This window comes from Chelonia mydas, chromosome 9 (assembly GCF_015237465.2).
Source record: "Chelonia mydas isolate rCheMyd1 chromosome 9, rCheMyd1.pri.v2, whole genome shotgun sequence".
Lineage (NCBI taxonomy): Eukaryota > Metazoa > Chordata > Testudines > Cheloniidae > Chelonia > Chelonia mydas.
The window spans coordinates 45,344,980-45,365,461 of NC_057855.1; positions in this window are offsets into that span (position 1 = coordinate 45,344,980).

Sequence of the window (20,482 nt, forward strand, 5' to 3'; positions counted from 1 at the left end):
AAGGAGAAGAACTAGCTCCCTTTCCATGTTTAGCCCAGCAGTATGGTACTCATCCGGACTGTGGGAGACTCCTGGTTCAAGTCCCCCCTCCACCTACTAAGGAGAAGGGGTCTGAACAGAGATCTACCACATCTCAGGTGCATGCCCTAATCACTGGGCTATGGGATAGTCCGAGATGGGTCTCTCTCAGTTGCTCCTGTGGAAGCTGCTCCACTGTGGATAAACGATAGGGTCATTTGGGTCAGGGAGTGGGAGAGAACAAGCATGAGAATGACGCTATAGGTTGGTGGTTGGAGCACTCACACAGGATGTGGGAGACCCAGGAGCCAGTGCCCCTGCTCCAACAAGCCTTTAATTACTTATCCAAGATGCAACAGTTCCACAGGAGAGACAGAGGGGACCCCACATCAAGATATCCTATCGCATATTGGTGAAGGCACTTATCTGAGAGGGGACAGGTCCCTGTTCAGATCCCTTCTCCTCATCAGGTGGAGGGGGGACTTGAACTGAGGGTCTGCCACATCCTTGGTGAGTACCCTAATCACTGGGTTAAAAGTTACCAAGTGGCTGTGGCTGCTGCATGAACTCACCAATGGGGGTCTGATGTGGCAGGCGGCCTCTGAGCACGCCTACTGGGTCAGGCTTCGCATCCAAGTTAGGTGGCCGAATGCCTATCTGCCCCTGGCTTGTGAATCTTTCTAGGACTTAGATAGGAGATAGGTGTCCAGATGCCCAGAGGCAGCAGTGCGCACGCCCAGAAGCAGAAACATAGGTACTTAGGAGACTTTTTACTGCAAAAACATAGGTGCCCAGTGAGTTTAGGTGCCTACAGGGTGCACCAGGAATGTTATGGCTCTCAGGGGAGCCTAAAACTGGGACTTATGTGCTTAAACCCAGACTTAGGCACCTCAGCCTGGGGATGAAGCACCTAAGTACTTTTGTGTATCTAGGCCAGTGTGACTAAAACAAACCTCACAGCGCTTAAGTAAAGTATCAGCAAATGATGGAAAATTATCCACATGTTATTAACAAGGATAACATTACACATACATAAGTTTTTTAAGTTTGTAAAATGACCTGAAAGTTATTAGTTTCCCCAAGAAGCTAACCCCTGTTTCCCTCATAATTCTCATGCTATTGTCGTCTCATCTTTGGTAAACCTGGAGTTCAGCATGTGCTTAGGTCTCACTGAGATCAAAACCATGTACTTAAATGGTTTGCTGAACCAGGGCCTATTCTATTAATAGTTTCTGTGACCATGAAAGGAAGAATCTGACTGACTAATAGATAATTCCTCAGGTTCAGGAAAATCTTAGAACACAATTCATTGAATAAACACCAGTCCCAGTGTTACATTAAAAGCATTAGCTGTAGCCTAAACACCAAACTTTAAGCCAGATTTTTGCCAATTGGACTAAAAATAAAACAAGATACTTCTATTCCTTGCATCAATTCTTGTACAGAAGTAAAAGACACAGAGTGTAGAGGTTTTATTCAGGTCTGCGGACAATTCGACAGGGGTCAAACAGCCAGACAAGTCTGTCTTCATTGTGTTTGACTGAAGTTCAATAAAGTATATTGATACAGCTGTCAAAGGCAGGGATATTGTTAACATTTCATGAAGCAGAGCACTCAGTGAAATGAAAGACAGCTGCCAGCCTGAAGCCAGGGGAATATACCTTTACAAACAATGAATAGAGACAAAATGTATTGATTAGTGCTTGTCATCTAACTGGTTTGTCTGAACCTATTAGCCCTTTCGAATTGTACTAATAGAAAAAATAACCTTTCCTTTTTTTTCCCTTCTCAGCTTATAATATATGAAACAATGAGCAGAATTCTCAAAGGAGGCTTCAGATTTTTCTAGTACTATAAACAATTTTCAATTTCAACGTGTGGGAGCACATTAATCGACCCAGTATAAAAGTCAACCAATTTAAGAGAATTTGGTTGGGACTGAAATGTGACCCTCTCTCCCCTAGTTTCTTCTATACTTGTATATAACAGAAAATCATCCATCAACAGAGACTCCATTCAGACAAAGAAATATTAAAATGAATTCAGGTAAAGCAGACTGGCTGTAATATCTCTTTTCCAGACATTCACCAATCTCCACGTGAAGGCAGGGAATAATTTTTTTGCTGTATTCCCTGGAGGTTCAGAAGCTGTTCATGGGCACTTCAGTGTATGCTTGAGAAGCAACGTTTTAAAGAAGAGAAGTTCCTTTTATGATTCCCATGAAAGATAGTTGACCTTTAGCTAAATATCTGACCTATTTGGGTTCCCATTATTTGCTTCTATCTATTGACGACTATCCGAGAATAGCACTATTCCTGACTACTCAATAGCCAAATCCAAAATGTTAGGTAGTAGCGTCTAATTGATTGACATACTTGGGGTTGGGAAGGAATTTTCCCCCAGGTCAGATTGGCAGAGGTTTTTTGCCTTCCTCTGCAGCATGGGGCCTGAGTAATTTACAAGTTTAAACTAGAATAAATGGTGGATTCTCTGTAACTTGAAGTCTTTAAATCATGATTTGAGGACTTCAGTAACTCAGTTAGAGGTTAGAGGTCTATTGCAGGAGTGGGTGGGCGAGGTTCTGTGGCCTGTGATGTGCAGGAGGTCAGACTAGATGATCATGATGGTCCCTTCTGGCCTTAAAGTCTATGAGTCTATAACATACCTGGCACGGAACTGACTTCATAGTGTCACTTAGCATCTCACTCTTGCTCCCATTGAAATCAAGAGCAAAGTGGCTCCTATGCTTCCAGAGAGATAAGTCATTATTATTAATAATACCTATCTCTTATGGAGTCTTTTCATACATAGATCCCAAAGCGCTCTACAAAGGAGGTCACTATTATTATCCCCATTTTACAGATGAGGAAAATGAGGCATGAGAAGGGAAATGACTTGTCCAAGGTCACTCACAAAACAATGGCAGAGCCAGGAAGTGGACCCTGGTTATAGATAACCCAGAAGTGATGCAGAGAGTCAAATACTACTTCCCAGTATTGCGAGGCCTCCAGTCAACTCTTTCAGTGCTGCTTAGCCTTGTATCTCCTGTACCAGTGCCTGGTTGTCAGTGTCTGTCTCGGTTTTGCGGAGGGATGCCCTCCGCAGCCCTCACTGTTGTATGAGTTAAACAGTTGGAATGATGCATGGGTGTCAGTCAGTAATTTGGCATGAAACTCATCCCACCACAGTCATCGACTCCCCCTGTCTAACTGATCTAGAACATCTGCTCCCAGAAGTCACACTCCACATCAGAGACCACGAAGGTCCAAGTACCATATGAGCAGCACCATCTAGCTGTGCCTTTGATCATCCTTAGCCCCCCAATTCCTTCACCACACAGCTGATGAGAAGAGGTCAGGGGAACAGTAGCTGCAAACTTCCCATTCAGGAGAGAAACCAAACACAATCTGAGCAACTGACATGCATCCATCACTTCCCGCAACCCAGCCACGAATTGCTACAACTGCCTCTCAGAACTTACCAAGTCCAGTGTCCTGACACAAATGACAGGTACAGTCAGGTATAAAGGCCTGACTCCTACTGGCTGCCAGGAGAGTAGAGGGACATGCGTGACAGGGCAGGGGAGTGAGTGAGTGGGAGAGCAGCAAAGCTGGGGAAGGAGGGAGGACGCTTTCCCTCTGTGGGTCTGGTTCTGCTGCTCTCTATGTTGACGTCCTTCCTGACAAGAATACTGAGTCCAGATCCCAGTTCTTCTGCCTGTGATTCTCTGTATGGGGGAATCTATACCTAATCAGTAATTATTCTAACTTGCTAAGCTCTGAAAATGAAGACCGTCCCTATTAAAGGCCTCAGCATTGACATGGAGGCACAAAAGGAGATTACAATAAAAAGGCAGGATACAGTAGAAAACCAGGGGAGGGAATAACTTGTATTTTTTTTTAATCATTGGCTCTTTTCTTATGCCCGTCGTGAAAGGTGAGTTTTTAGGAAGGATGTGGATGTAGAAGGGGTGGTGGCTTGGTGACTGGGATAGGCAGCTTATTCCATGCAGAAGGGACAAGCCAGAAGAGAGCCCAGAGACAGATCTGGGAGAAGATTTTTGCTATTTTTAAAAGGTATCTGGAGTCTGGAAAATTAATATCTACCTCCGGTGTGAGCTATTCAGCAACCTCGGAGTCCAGCTTCCTGAAATCGCAGCTGCTATAAAGGCCAATGGCATTCTGGGCTGCACACGCAGAATTATTATGGAATTTAGCAAAGACTCAGTAGTCCCACTCTTTGCAACCCTGGTGTGACTTCAGCTGAAATAATGGACTTGATTCTGATGTTATTTGAACTGGTGTAACTCCTTTGATGTCAGTGGAGTTAGTTGTGATTAAACAGTTATAAGAGAACGAGACTAACAGTTTCAGTGCTGAGCAACATCCCCAACAAGGAGTTCCACATGTTGTCTGTGTATTGTGTGAAGTAGCACATCCTTTTAAATGTTTTAAATCTGCTCTCTATTAATTTACCCCTACTTCTTGTGTTACGTGAAGGGGTAAATAACACTTCCTTATTCACTTTCACCACACCATTTATGGTTTTATAGACCTCTATCATATCCCACTGAGTCATCTCTTTTCTAAGATGAACAGTCCCAGTCTTTTTAATCTCACCTGATATGGAACCTATTCCATATCCCTAATAATTTTTGTTGCCCTTTACCAATTCTAATATGCCATTTTCAGTTCTGAGGGAACACCACGGCACATTACTTTGCAGCACCCCATTTCCCCCCCTCCCCCTCCGAAGTATTAGAAGATAATGAGAACTAATTTATGTCATGTAGGGGAGAGACGATAGCAGTTTAACAGAACAGAAACAAATTCAGGTATTTAATAGTGGTCAATTAAATAATGTGATAAAGTAACTGGAAAATATGGTGGATAACATATCTGGGATTATTTTTTTTGTCAGAATGAAAATTAACTCTAGGAATATAAATTTCATTTCATGTCTGGTGATAGAGTGTTGCAGTGATTTCATATTTCAAACTTAACTGTAAACTGCTCATTCTCTGCTTAATCAGTGATATCTACAGTCCTAAACTTAAAATACAGGGAGCCCCTCTAAGCCTCTTGAACCTAACACAACTGCAATCCAAAAAAAACCCAGCAGGAGAAAGTATTAAATAACAATGAACATGGAGACAGCCTAGGTTTACTGTCTAGAGCTGATGGGAGATTTACAAAGACATTCTTCACTGCTGCCACAAACTAATTCCACTGATAACAACTGATGGAAATACAAGAAATGAATCTATAATCACAAATTTCCAAAAGCTATTTATCAAATTGTAATCTACACAATTATTCACAAAGCCTCTGTCACTGAGGCAATGATCTACTTATAAACAAAAAACAGAGAAAACCACCATTCACAAAAGAAATAATTTAATTTAAATAGATGTAATAATACTGATTGGAGCTTGACAAGACTAAGTTATACCATTCATGAGCAAACAAAATGTTTTCCTCTGTAACTAACATGAGCAGTAGCTCTGTCTTGCCTGCATATTCTCACTGTAAAATACTAGTCCCTCATACCCTCACTCACAGTAGTAGTTCTCACTCATGCAAAAAGTCCTATGGACTTCAGTGGGAATACTTATGCAAGGATTACTCACATGAGTAACAGATTGCAGAATCAGTTCCCATGTGTGTACCCAAGTATGATCAAACCTGCGTCAACAATTCTTTTAAAAACCTTAAATAGTGACTTTAGAAAATTTGACAAGACCAAGTAAAATTTCACATTGTACATTTTCCTCAAAATGTATATTTCACTCTGAAATTTTCATTAGGCAAAATTCAGTTCTATATCCACCTGGGAACCTGTCCCTACACACCAAATTCTAGGAAGAAGAATAGTGGGTTAAGACCTGATCCTGCTTTCATTTAAGTCAGTGGTTTTCAACTGTTTTTCATTTGAAGACCCCTAAAAAATTTTGAATGGTGTCGCAGACCCCTTTGGAAATCTTAGCCGTAATCTGCAAACCCCCAGGGTCCGTGGACCACAGGTTGAAAATCACTGATTTAGGTCAATGAGAAAACTCCCATAGAACAGTTTACTGTGCATAGGAGAGATACTGTGCCAAGTGTGACACTTGTTAGGGTAACCCGAGGGGACCTGTGTGAATCACTTGTACCATCTCATCACAGCAGGAGGGAGCCCTGCCTGTGCCCATAGGGGAAACATTCCCCAGCCCCGACTGCTTGGCAACACAGGCATTCCATTCTAGGCTGCATGACCCCTGCTCTTTTCCAGCACAGGCTAGCAATTTACACACTCACCTTGTTACATTTGAGTGTCCAATCCCTTACCTTCTGCACATCTGCAATGCACACCGATTCGCTTCCTCTATGGAGATAGTGCACCACAGCTTACCAGTTTCACTTCAGTTCAGCACTCTCCCCAGGAGAAGGCACTTAGACTGGTTTATAGTAAAACTAAGTTAAAGTTTATTTAACAGAGCTTGAGGTAAAGATTCAAATAACAGCAAGTATAAGGGTTTGGAAACATAAGGATACAAGTAAAAGAAAAATGTAAGATGCAATTGATAGCCTATGGAAATGTAGGGCTGGAAGGGACCTTGAGAAGTCATCAAGTCCAGCACCTTGCGTTGAGGCAAGACTAAGTAAATGTAGACCATCCCTGACAGGTTTTTGTCCAACCTATTCTTAAAAACCTCCAGTGATGAGGGGATTCCACAGCCTCCCTTGGAATCCTATTCCAGAGCTTAACTCCCCTTAGAGTTAGAACGTTTTCCCTAATATCTGACCTAAATCTCCCTTGCAGCAAATTAAGCCCATTGCTTCTTGTCTTATCTTCAGTGGACATGGAGAACATTTGATCACCGTCCTCTTTTTAACAGCCCTTAACATATTGAAAGACTGTTATCAGGTCCTCACTCAGTCATTGTTTCTCAATACTAAACATGCCCAGTTTTTTCTAAACCTTTTTTCATGTTTGTTGGTCTCCTCTAGACTCTCTCCAATTTATCCACATCATTCTCAAAGTGTGGCACCCAGAACTGAACACAGTATTTCAGCTGAGGCTTCCCCACTGTCCAGTAGAGTGGGAGAATTGCCTCCCATATCTGACATATGATACTCAGAATGATATTAGCCTTTTTTGCAACTGCATCACATTGTTGACTCATATTCAATTTGTGAATATTTATTAACAAGTTACTTGCTTGTCTAATAAGGTATTTTTCACCCAATGGTTGGTTCTTGAAGCACTTGACCAGTCCTAAAATTTGGGATCTACTTCTCTTGAGATACTCACAATGAAAAAGAATTCCCTCATATAATGGATAACCACTTGGCCCAACCTTCTGCTCTTATGCAATCCTAGGCTAGTCCAGGAGCCCTCTTCTTCCAAGAACACTCTTGGAGTTTGATTGTCTTTCTAAATCTCCCATCAGCTCTAGACAGTAAACCTAGGCTGTCTCCATGTTCATTTTTATCTATATTGACTGGGCCAGCTCTCTTAGCTTTCGGCAGAGACCACACACAACACCCTTCAGTGTAATATTGAGAAAACATTGGGACACAGATATAATATACCTGCCAGAACATGCCTGGGCATGACTGTGTCACAGCCACGAATTTTCATCTCACTCACAAACAAGCCTGAGAAACACAGGACATCACAAAGGATCCAATTAACTATGGAGCCAAAAATGTCAAACCAATTTTTATAATCTTTTCTAATGCACAACTTAACAGTTACTATATTCTTCAGATTGTCCTTTAACAACAGTGCAGTCACTGTATTTGCATTTTAATTTACTTAAGGCACTAAACAGCTTTCAAGACTCCAATATTTCAGTAAAATTACAAATTAATGAGCTAGATGGTCTCTGTTATGTAGCTAGTAGTAATGTAGTAATTGGTACGGGGAAAAATGTAAGTGACTGGCCCATAAAGGTTCCAAATCTGCAGTTATAGACGCATAGCTGCATGGGATCAAGACACATTAGTCAATGGTTATAAGTCAGCCAACTCCAAATATTTTATAATAGTAGTAGTAGAGAGTATGTGTATACACACTTCAGAAAACCTAGTTATTTTGGACACCCACTCGCCTTGGTTGTTGAAGGCAACTGTGTTTTGGCTACATCTCTCAAGATGGAAGCCTGCAGGTATCCAGTATAAATATACAGCTGGTCATTGTCATGGGTTATCACAGAGCTATGAAATCTGTTCCAGTCCAATGCACCCCAACTTAGTTTCACATATTGCAATAGCATACAGACTGTTAGCCTGCTAATACCATTTAAGAAGGAGATAGTGAAAAATGGAAAGAGCAAGGGATAGAAAACTGTCCTCCAATTACTGTTCCCTTACCACACCATATGTCCCATTGAAACCATTGATACTTGTCACAGTTTCAGAGGTATTTACATCTTGGACCCCTTCACGGCCTCATTGAGAACACCCCCCTTAGGCAGCACCGGCTCTAGGCACCAGCAAAGCAAGTGCGTGCTTGGGGAGGCACATTTCCAGGGGCGGCATTCCAGCCATCCTTTTTTTCCCCTGGCCCCACTCAGTCAACCAATGAGCCCCTGCGTGGGGCGGGGCGGCAGGCACAGCGCGGGGGTCCTGGCCTGGAGGGCGGTCCCTGCCCTGGCCCCCCACTGCCGGGGGAGCGGGTCAATGCGGCTCCTCCCCCCTGCCTGGCTCTGCCGCACTTGTCACATGCGGCAGAGGAGCCGGAGCTGAGCAGAGCCCAGGATCGGGGCAGGACCCGCAGCCAGTAAGGGACCCGCTGCCCTGGGTGGCTCAGTGCTGGGCGGGCGCCCCTGGTCCACCCCCCTCCCCATGGCTGACCCGCCCCCCAGCCACTCTGTTGGTTACTGTCCCCTCTGCGGGGGTGAGGCCGGGTCTGAGATTGGGCTGGGGGCCCACGGGCGGGATGTACAGCCCCGAGCACCTCACTCCAAACACTGCTACAGCATTACGCATTCTTTTAACATTACCAGTATCAGTGGCTTCTGGTGAGCACAGTTTCTCAAAACTGAAATTACTAAAAAATTATTTGAGGTCCACCATGTCTCAAAATTGTTTGTCAGGACTCGCATTAATTTCAATTGAAAGTACCATTACAAAAAATTTAGATTTCACTGAATTATTAAAAGACTACGCAAGTATAAAAACCAGAAAAATTCAGTTCATATAAATTCTTTTAATTTATGAGAAACTGGGCGCACCGGAAGACACTAACGTTTTTCATTACAGTGTATAGTTGAACCCAAATTGTTTGTAATTGTGATTTTATTAAAATTAAATGAGTACAGTACTAGTAGGAAATTGTTTTATTTCACTAACTACAAATTCTCTGTTTTCATTTTTTTTTAAATTTTAAACAGTCAAAAAAAACCCCCCAAAACAAAACAAAAAAAAACATTGCAAAGTGCAAACGTGTAAAAGCCACCAAAAAAAAGGGGGGGGGGGGGGGAATTTTTTTTGCTTGGGCAAAAAACCTAGAGCCAGCCCTGCTCTTAGGTCTCAGGTCTCTAGCTATCGCCTTTCTCAGGGCAAAGTCCCACAATTCTTTCCCCTTGACTAGGGATTTAGGCTGCAATTCTTCCGGCAATCCACTGTGATTATCCCTGCGGGTGTGAGTTTAGTTCAGAACCTACAGCTCTGCTCTCTCTCAAGGGTAATGACAAGGTTAACCAGAAACCAGCCTGCCTTCCTAAGACAAAATATTATTTATTCAGAACAAAAGAATTAGTGCAAAAAACATAAGCTAAAAACAATAAACTTTTGATATGCGGATCTTTGGTTACCAGGCAGTTATCAAACTTCCACACAGAGATGCTTGCAGGCTCAAAGTCCTGCAGGCTCTGTCTTGATCACAGTATATGCCACTTCTTGGACCGGGCAAGAGTATCTTCCTTCCCTATGCCAGGCTGGTCATTTTTCAGTTTTATTTGTCAGGTCTCCCAAACCAGAGCAAACTAGATATGCAATTTCCCCAGGGGTGAGGCTTCTCCACACTTGCTGTCTGCCTACAGATTTGCATTAATTGCCACCCAGTGATTTCAGTTTCAGCGGTGAACTCCTGTAATTGTCCCATCGAGATAGAATACAATCCCTAGTGCATACAGATACAGCTAACATAAAGATGATACTATAGGTTTTGGATATTCTATATGTATGTAATATCTGTCACTTAAGTTCCCTCTAAGCCGTGCAGTCACCCAGCAATCTATCAAGTGCCATGCACTTCGGGTGCCCCTCCCCACACTGTCGCGCTACTCCTGCCCTCTGTCTTGGAGCCCCTGGCCAGCTACTCCCAGGAGCCTCCTGCTTGCTGTGCAGAGCAGGGGTAGAGGGGAGCATTGATATCAGGGTGTCCCCCCCGCACCCCATATCCACAGAGAGGGGTGGCGACATGACAGGGCTTAGGAGCTGTTGCTGTGTCTGAACAAGCAGGCTTCAGACTGGTGAGTGCTGATCTACTTAAAGGGGCAGCACATGTCTCTCTCTCTCACACACACAGTGTATCACACACACACATACTCTCTCTCTCTCACACACACACACACACACATTCTGTCTTTCACACTTACCTCCCAACACATACTTGTATATTGTTGTTGTTGTTACTTCTTGATACTTCCTGCAATGCACATATATTCTCTGTAAATTTATTCTTTCAAAGTGTGTTATTTTAGTTTTTTGACTGGTCTATGCATTTCATAATTTTATTTCTCTCTTATGCTTAAATTTAATTCTTTGAGTAGTGAGTTCAAAAATCCCTAACCCAGGGGTAGTCAGTTATTTTTTGGCAAGTCCAAATTTCTTGATCAAGGTACAGTCAAGGTACAGACGCCAGAGACAATAATCAAAAATAATGATGATAGTAAGTAAATAAATAAAAAGATTTCGGAGTCTGTTCAAAAGTGCCTGGCAGGCCAGATTTGGCCTGTGGTCCAGCTATTGACTACCCCTGGCCTAACCTGCCTTGTTTGAATAATTATCCCTATGGTAACTTTTAAAAAATATATATTATATCTCGGTTTTTGTTTCTACTGGTGGTGCATAATTGCACATTACCTCAATATTAGTGCATATAACAAAATTCATTCCGCACATGGACAAAAAAAATTAGAGGGAACATTGTCTGTCACTACACCATTTGCATGAGTAAGCAGATCATAATTTGGCCTTAAACCTTGTGTCCACACAAGGATTTAATGCAGTTTAACTAATCCATTTTTAAAGTTAATTTGGATTTACTTTTCTGAGTGTCTACAGGTAGACAAGCCGCAAGGTACACATATAAAGTGCTCTACCTTCATGGTATAAAAGGATGACCTGGATCAAATACATTGTGCCTGCATTATGAAAGATCATGGGCTATAGCACGTGTTATGGGGATTTGTCTACCTGGGGAAGTTAGCGTTCAGTAATCTAGGGTGTGAATTTAAAGCACACTAGCTAGTCTGTACAATCTCCCCATGTGGCCACGCTTACTGTGCACTAAGAGTGGCCTTAGGCAGTTTAGCCTAATGCACTTCCAAAGTGCATGAAGCTAATTCACACAAAGAAACACTTGGTGTGGATTAAGTGCGCCCACATTAGGGAGTTAGTGCAGAATAGCTAATGCACAGCAACTACTGTGGGCTTTTCCCCATGTAGACAAGGCCATAATGCTTCACCTCACATTTTCAAGCTGAGGAGGAAGTGGCCAAGTTGGAAATTTTTGTGTGAAGAGAAGCTAGACAGAGAAAAAAGTACTACATTTGAAATAAAAAAACAACAACAACCCAAACACATTCTTCTGTGAAGGACAGGTAGGAGGAGTGGCTAAAGTTTGAGGGTACTTCACCTTGGACAAGAACCTAGGGTTATGATGTCATGCAAAAGAGAAGGATTTAGATTAGACTTGAGGGACCAGATCCTGCTGATGTAAACTGGCACTCCTGACTCCACTGACTTCAATGGAACTATGCCACTTTACATCAGCTGGGGATCTGGCCCCAGACTGTTTTAGAAGAATTTCCCTTTCAAAAGTGAACGAAATACATAGCATGCTTTCAACCCGATTTAATAATGGGAGTTTATTCAAAGAGAATTCTTAAATATCTCTGCAGGGATATACAACTCCCTTAATGAATAAGTGGACACTGCCAATAAGGTGCTAAATATATTATTTAAATTAGTCTAATAATGTTTTGTTTGCTTCTCTCCTTGCCTAACCTTTAATTTTCTGATCAGAAATTCCATGTCCTTTGTCTAGGTACAGAAGGGATTAAAGCAGAGACATACCAGTATTTTGTCTGGATCAAATATGTAGGGTGCAGTAATGGCCTCTGAAGGAACCTCATGGATGATATTAACAAGCACCTTAATTATTAATTGAGTTTCTTAAAACGAGCAGTATCAAAGCCTACTGCATCAAAACTGCAGCAGTCCAGCATGAATTTTAATTAAACACTTGGGTACATATATGAAAGGGAATGAGGATGAACATATAATCTCCGGTATTGTCATAGCTTTCAAGTGTTCCTTATTTTTTACAAAAAGTCGTCTCTCTGAAGTTCCTCATGAAGAGCTGAATTGTAGTAAAAGAACAGAAGGATCAGGCTTAGTCCATGTAACCATGTAAATAATGTGCCCTGATTCTAGGGTGACCAGACAGCAAGTGTGAAAAATCAGGACAGGTTGTGGGGCGTAATAGGAGACTATATAAGAAAAAGACCCAAAAATCGGGACTGTTCCTATAAAATCGGGACATCGGGTCACCTTACCTGATTCTGAGCTCATGCCTGTGAGAATCAGATGTAACTAACCTCACAGAAGTCACTGGAGTTAGACTGTTGTAGAACCAGAGTAAGAGCTGAGCCAGGCTCAAATTTCAGGCCAGATCCTCACCTGGGAGAGCTATGCCACTATACTTCAGCCAAGGATCTGACCCTGTACATTTCAAGCCTATTAGTCTAGTTCAAGAGTGGTACTGCTGCTCTCTTTCAATAATGCCTATGCTAGCAGGGTAAGCAGGTTGCTAGGACTCTCAGAAAATGTGAGGGAAGGACGCATAGCAACTGGAATTTGCAGATAAGACATATGAACTGAACCCTGGAAATCACTAGTAGGAGGGGGAAGAAAAGGAACTGGGAAATGTTAGAGAAAAGACAGCTAAGAAAATAGAGGGTGTAGAATTGTTGTCCACTCCTCTCAGGAATGTCCAGGAATAGTAAGGGTAAACAAAATCCCAGAGGCTTCATACCACCTTCATGATCTGCAGCTTGATACTTCTTAAGAGTGGGCGATGTTAGCAAGTTCCGTAAAGCGTTTCCCCATAGCAGCCTTGCTTTTGTCCTCCTGGGTGAAGAATGAGTCAGCTGCTTTCTATCCACCTGCTAATCTAACATGAATTGAAATATCTTTGTGATGGCAGAGGCTGCATCAGTGGATGAGATGCCCAACTGAGTGTCTGCCCATGGGTGGCACCAGAGTCTGTGGCATTTCATAGATTCCAAGCCCAGGAGGGACTACTGTGATCATCTAGGTTGTCCTCAGGCCATAGAACATCCCCAAAATAATTCCTAGTGCAGATCTTTTAGAAAAACATCCGATCAATTTAAAAATTGTCAGTATTAGAGAATCCACCATGACCCTTGATAAGTTGCCCTCACTGTTTAAATGTTATGACTTATTTCCCATCTGAACTTGTCTAGCTTCAACTTCCATCTTTTTGATCGTGTTATATCTTTCGCTGCTAGATTGAAGAGCCTATTATTAAATATTTGTTCCCCATGTAGGTACTTACAGACTATGATCATGTCACCCCTTAACCTTCTCTTGTTAAACTAAATAGATTGAGCTCTTTGAGTCTGTGACATAAAAGGGTACAATCCAGACTAATGACTAGTGTCACCCCCTGCCCTTCAACCTTGGGTGCCTTACAATGCCTTAATGAACTAGTTCCCACCTCAGTCACTCAAACAATCTTCCAGCATGCAAGCCACACCCTGAGTGTCTGTGTATAGCTGCAGCCTGCCAGCCACCCAGAGGTTACACTCTGGTTCTCACCAGCCTCGGTTATACTGAAGGGTCACCCCAACACATCCCCAGTCCCAGATTCCCCCCTCCCCTAAATATATGTCCTGTACTGCCCAGCCCTCTCTTGTATAGTACAAATATTTTTAGTCTGTTATTTCTTAAAGGGAATAATATGCCAGCTCATTATGCCAAATAGTTATTCAGACACTTCCATTTAAAACACACTGGATTAGATAAAACAGTAAAATAAGTTTATTAACTACAAAGAGAGTTTTAAAGTGAGGTGAAGTAATGAGGCATAAAAGTCAGATATGGTTAGAAGGAAAATGAAGATAAAACCTTTACTAATGCCTGTCTTAACAAACTATATCAGATTCAAGCAAAGTTTCTCACCACATGCCCTTCAGCAGTCTTACTGACCAAACTCTGTAGGTCAGGACCCCTCCCCCAGAATCCAACAAATGCTTCCTTTGCCTCTTCAGGTGCAGTGAACGTGATGGTCAGGAAGAGGGGGGGGGGTCCCTTGAGGCATTGCTCCCTCCTTTCTATAGTTTCAATCCCCCTCTTGAAAAACATTTCCACCTGGGCGCTAGGGGTACATCTACCCTGCAATTAGACGCTTGTGGCTGGCCTGCGCCAGCTGACTCAACCTCATGGAACTTGGGCTAAGGGACTGTTTAATTGCAGTGTAGACTTTTGGGCTCAGGCTGGGGGCCAGGCTTTAGGACCCTGCAAGGTGGGAGGGTCCCAGAGATTGGGCTGCAGCCCAAGCCCGGAAGTCTACATTACAATTAAACAACCCTGCAGTCCAAACGCCAGGAGCCCGAGGCAACTGACATGGGCCAGCCAGGGGATTTTATTTGCAGCATAGACATGCCCTAGGAGACAAACAATCTATGTGGAAGGATGTTCCCTGCTGTTTTTTTCTCACCTGTTCAAGCTTTCTTTGTTTCCCTCCTTTGCTTAGGACAGACCTGTTTGCCAACTTCTGTTTGGGCAGGTCTGTGAGCTTTTGACCATGTGGTAACACCACTGTACAGGGGATCTTAGAACTTCACATACAGTGTTGCCACACATATTTCACCAGGAAGATACTGATCAGCAAATTATGAGTTTTCAATGGTACTTTACAAGACATGCCTTGTACAAAATTATTACAATAGTGTGTAGGGTGTGAACACAGGGGTCTATTCCATCACAGAATCTCTCTCTAAAAGCCATGATTTCTAATCCTTTACTGGTTCTCATGTCTCTTGTCTGGACCATCTCCAAGTTATCAATATCCTTCTTGAATTGTGGGCACCAGAACTGGACACAGTTATAGTGGAGAGGGAGAGAGAACTGAGCATTGCAGGACTCTGGCTGACAAAGAGCTTTTTTCTGTTTGTTCTTCATTCCACAGTGCTTCATGGAAGCCATTTTGACCCTATTATGGTTATCAGGGCTTCTTTTTTGTGTCATCAAATTCAGGCCTAGCGTAGGTGAGTGTAACTCCCATGAAGTCAATGGGATTGTGCCTGCTAAAACCAGGGCACCAAGACCTACATGAGGTAAAGGACCAAAGCTGTGCAGCAATGATGAAATGAAAGGGGTGTATTTGGAGAGGGGGAATGAGTCCTCTAGATAAGAGCAGTAGGGATCCTGAACCACATGGCTGGGTTTGGGTAGATACTCTAGCCACTACAATTTCATTAATAAAGTTGTCACTTAGGCAGTGTAATCAGTGGGAAAATAGATAAAGTTAGACAGATATATGTGAGGGTTAATACTGCACCACATGCCCAGTGCAAATAACATAGGGATAGATTGTGTGGCAGGCTGGGTACTCCCACAGGATAGCAAGGAGTTAGACCAGCTCTCTTATGCCTTAAGCAGCTACCTGAATCTTGAGTCCATGGGTACAGGATAACAAGCATTGCACAGTCATTTATCCCCTCAGTAGTTGGGTGGGAATGGGCAGAGCCTTGGCTCCACCTCCCATGAATGCACCCTACCAGCGCAGTGTTGAGTCAGCATGCTGGGGGTAGTAAGTTACTGCTCACATAGGCCAGCAGTAGATCACTATCCCTGCGAGAATGCGGGGGTTAGTGGGGAGATATTGTGGCTCCCTGGGTCACAATTTACTCCTTGTGCGGCCCCTTTCTAAAGATTGTGTCTGAGGGACATAATGGATCTGGTGTTCAGATGCTCTGAACTGGACTCAGTTGGGATTTTGGGTGCTCAACATCTCAAAAAAAAAAAAAAAAAAAAAAAAAAAAAACAACCCCCCGCCCCAAATGCTAGCCCCTAAGCTTTGTTTAAAAAAAGTGAACAGTACTGTACTTTCTGCAGCAACATAATGTAACAATGTGGGAAGCGAAAAGGTATTAATTCTAGCACCTTTTAGATGCCATTATCCTTAGTAAAAGCAATTGTGCATTTAAGATGGAAGGGGTGGTGACGGCAATTCAGTCTGAGTGAAAGGAAAACCCTCTTCCTCCACTCTTCCGACCTATGCAACCTCACTTTGTTTTGTATCTGTCAGTTGTACTTGCTTTTGTCTGGACTAGTTTTCTGAGCCAGACAAAGTAACAAACGGGCAGCATGTCTAGAAGTGAGCAGGTGGTGCTGACTCTAAACTCACAATGGAACTTCTTTCGGCAGACAACGCACTTGTATTGTTTCCATTCTCTTTAAAGTTCTCTGGTCTAGTCTCCCAAAGGAGTGGGTGCCCACTTTTGTGGAGGGGTGGAACAGAGGATGAGTCTTTGCAATAGACAGTAAAAATTTTATTCATAAGACAGGGAGAGAGAGAGCAGGGAATTTGCTTGCTTTCATTATTCTGAGGGTGAGCAGTTTAGCTCCGCTTCACAAGCGGAGCAGCACCCGCTAAGTACTCGTTGCAGTGTGGGGCAGAGATAGCCGCATTCCCAATCCCGGCACTGTGCACAAGGCTCATTGATACTTAGTCATCTGGAAACATCCATTTTGACAGCAGACAGTGTTCTTCAGAGATTACTTCTGTGCATTATTGCTTCTGTGGTCTAAAGGCACAAAAAAACTGACTGCAAGAAGCTCCAAGGGTCACGAAGGCTTCTGCACTAAAATTGCTTGTGTCAGAATAATAATGAGGGGCCATACCAAGAAAGAATAATGCAGAACACGAGTTAGCATGGGGCAAGTTATGGTTAACGAATGAAGAAACACTTCTTCATGGTCTCACACCTGGGCACTATCAGGCAGACCCTATTCTGCACTCTCACAGCATATGACTGAGCTATTGAATGCTTCATTGTACTTTAGCAAACGTTTATTTCTTCCACTAGCATATGAGTGGCATATGTTTTGCTGTGGATGGCAAGGACAATTTGTCAAAATGTTATGCTTAAGAATTGACAGTAATGGGTAGTTAAGGCCAAGAAAGTCCAGCTTTCTGTGTGGTATTTAATGTGGTTAGCTAAGTAACAGATATCTGGATAAGAAATTAGTCAACAGCTTTCACCACTTACTGCAAATGTTGAAAAGTTATGACAATTTTAGAGTGATTAAGATTTCTTGAAAAATCCCAGGGCATTTTGTCTGCTAAATTCGCTGTGGAATGATAAGTGTCTCTTTGGGGGAGTTCACCGATGAGGAGAGTTCAAATGAGGGCACAGTCCAATACCAGCCGGTGCTCTCCAACCCTCCCAAACAATGACAAGTCTGGAGTCTTCTGTCCCACACACTTAAAAATAAAAACTAAACAAACTAATTAAGTGGAAGAAATAAATTTCTTGTGCCACCATCCTTTGTTGTAGACATGGCATTGAACCAAAACCCCAGATATAAAGATCTTACCCCTTCAAAACATATGAATCCTTATCTAGATCCAGATCCAGGCCTTGTAGATGGCTTTATTAAAAAATAAACAAAGCCATTAACAATTTTTTAAAATAACAATATTCAGTAATTATTAATAAGGTTATTTTTATCTACCTTTCCATTTTTTTAGTAGAAAGTTTCATTCACATTTTAATTTAAAAAGAACAACCCATTAATCTCTTTGATGAGGCCTGCCCTACATTTCAAGAATAATTTTCAACACACCTATATAGGATGGAAGGGACAGCTGTATAAAACCAAACCCCTGAAACAATCCTGAAATTTGGGCTAAGTCAACAAAGTTTTTGATGAACCTGAACAGAACTGCAAACAAGCCTGGCTTGAGATTTAAGGCCATGCTTCCACGACGGGCACTACAGCAGTTCAGCTACAGTGCCATAGTGTAGACACTTCCTAGACTGACGGAAGGAGATTTTCTGTGGCTGTAGGTAATCCATCTCTCCAAGTGGTAGTAGCTAGGCTGACCGAAGAATTCTTCTGTTGACCTAGCTGCGTGTACACTGGGGGTTAGCTCAGCGTAGCTGCAGCTCTCAGGGGTGTGAATTTTTCATGCTCCTAAGTCCCGTAGCTGTGTCGACCTAACTTTTAGACCAGACCTATGACCATGCGAGTTTTAGGCTAAGTTATGATTTTGGGTAAAACCAGGCCAAAGTCTGTCATTTCATATGGTTTTCCAACCAAATACGGAAAATGTGATGGTTTCCACAGAATTTTCTTTTGAGATTTGGCATTTATTAGAATCTAGAACTCAGAGTGAAAGAGGAATACAAACCAATGCAAATGGAAAGTGAAAAATGTTTGCAAAAAACTAGAACTGGTTAGCACCAACATGTTGACGAAAAACAACAAACGTGTCAACATTATTTTTCATGTAAATTTTTTGCTCTTTTCCAGTAAGTGCAACACAAAAACCTATCAATGGACTCTGGTCCAGTGCTTCATGGCTCTTGTAAGGAGCAGTCCTTGCACCTTTTGGAATTTCCATAATGGTCAGGTCCATTCAAAAAACCTGTAAATCACAGTGTTTGAGATAATAAACTTCAAAGTACAGATGCAACAAAATGTTGCTATGAGGTGGAAGGGCTGGATATGGGGTCAAACTGGAAATCAGGATGTGGATTTTGCAACACCTGAAAGTTCAAGACTGCTTGGTTCTACAACCATCTCTACAGAACAAGGTTTTTGGGGGTTTTTTTGTTCTTGTGGGAACTCAGGAAAGCTGCAATCTACAACCATTTGAACTAAACTAAACATCTTGGGACGATAAAGCAGGCTCCATTGCCAGAACTGGTTTCATTAAGGTTCTTAAAATTTACACAGTAGAGTAGGCACAGTAATTTCATTTCCAAATGAGCAAAAACAGCTTTTGATCTGGCAGAGCCACTTAATTACAGTCAGAAAGGGAAGAAAACTGAAATATTTGTAAGTGTGCTCGGCCATTCATGTCTCCGCAGCATAATTGTCCTATCTCAGGGTCAGGTCAAGTTGTTCCCACAAAAGCTAACTTCCTCTGAAGGGCTATTTGTCATGGCTGCTTGATTCTTAATCATCTCATCAGATCAGTTGCTCATCTGCCTCTTCCTTTGATCATTAGGAAGGGTTCCGTCCCTTCTCTTGAGGTTAGTCATTAGTTGGCTTCACTCCAGCTACTATGCTGGAAAAATTCCAATCAAGTGAAAATATTTAACAGCAAAAAATATTTAACAACAACATTTTGAGCTGAAGAACTTTGTTAAGCTAAAGAACTCTAAAAAGAGAGAAAGACAGAGAAAGAGAGCACACACAATGGACCAAATTCATACGTAGTATAATTCCATTGAATTCAGTAGAGTTCCTGGGATGGATTTGGGTTAGTAAATTGTAATAAAATAAACTAGAACTATCAAGCTATCAAATTTTGCATAGTGTGGATCATATTAATAGTCTCCAGTCCCATCCACTACATGGCCAAGTGAACTACTTCCTGCCCTATTTCAAATAACCTGAAGTTCCTCCCCTTCAATCTTATATCATCCCTGTAGCAACCACAGCAATGGCTTATGTGGAAAAGCAATATTAAGAAAGTATTCAGGACAAGATTTTCAACTGTGACAAGTGACTTTGGGTGGTAGCCAGGGACACCTTATAAAGGGACGTGGATTTTCAGAAGGGAAGTGGCTCAGCACTTTATGAAAATCAACTCCCACTTCGAAGTGTCTCAAAGTGAGCACCCAAAAATTAAAGCAACCAAGTCATTAGTCACTAGAGCTGGTCAAAAAATCCAAATCATATGTCAAAAGGGGGAAGGGGGGTTGTCCTTGAAAGTTTCAACCAGCTGTAGTAGTGACTTTTGAAAAATCTTATCCTGAATGCCTTTTTAGCTTATTTTGATGGAAGTAGAAAGAACCAGCAATATGTAACCAGCCACCTTCCTGTAGGTCAAACTTTGAGACCCACAAACATATTATTAACAAAATAAATTTTGGGATTATTTTGGGTTAACTGTCACAATGATGCGTAAGAATTTACCTATATAAACTGGACCCCCATTAATATAATGCAGTGGAGGAATATGGCAAAATGACTGAAAATTTACC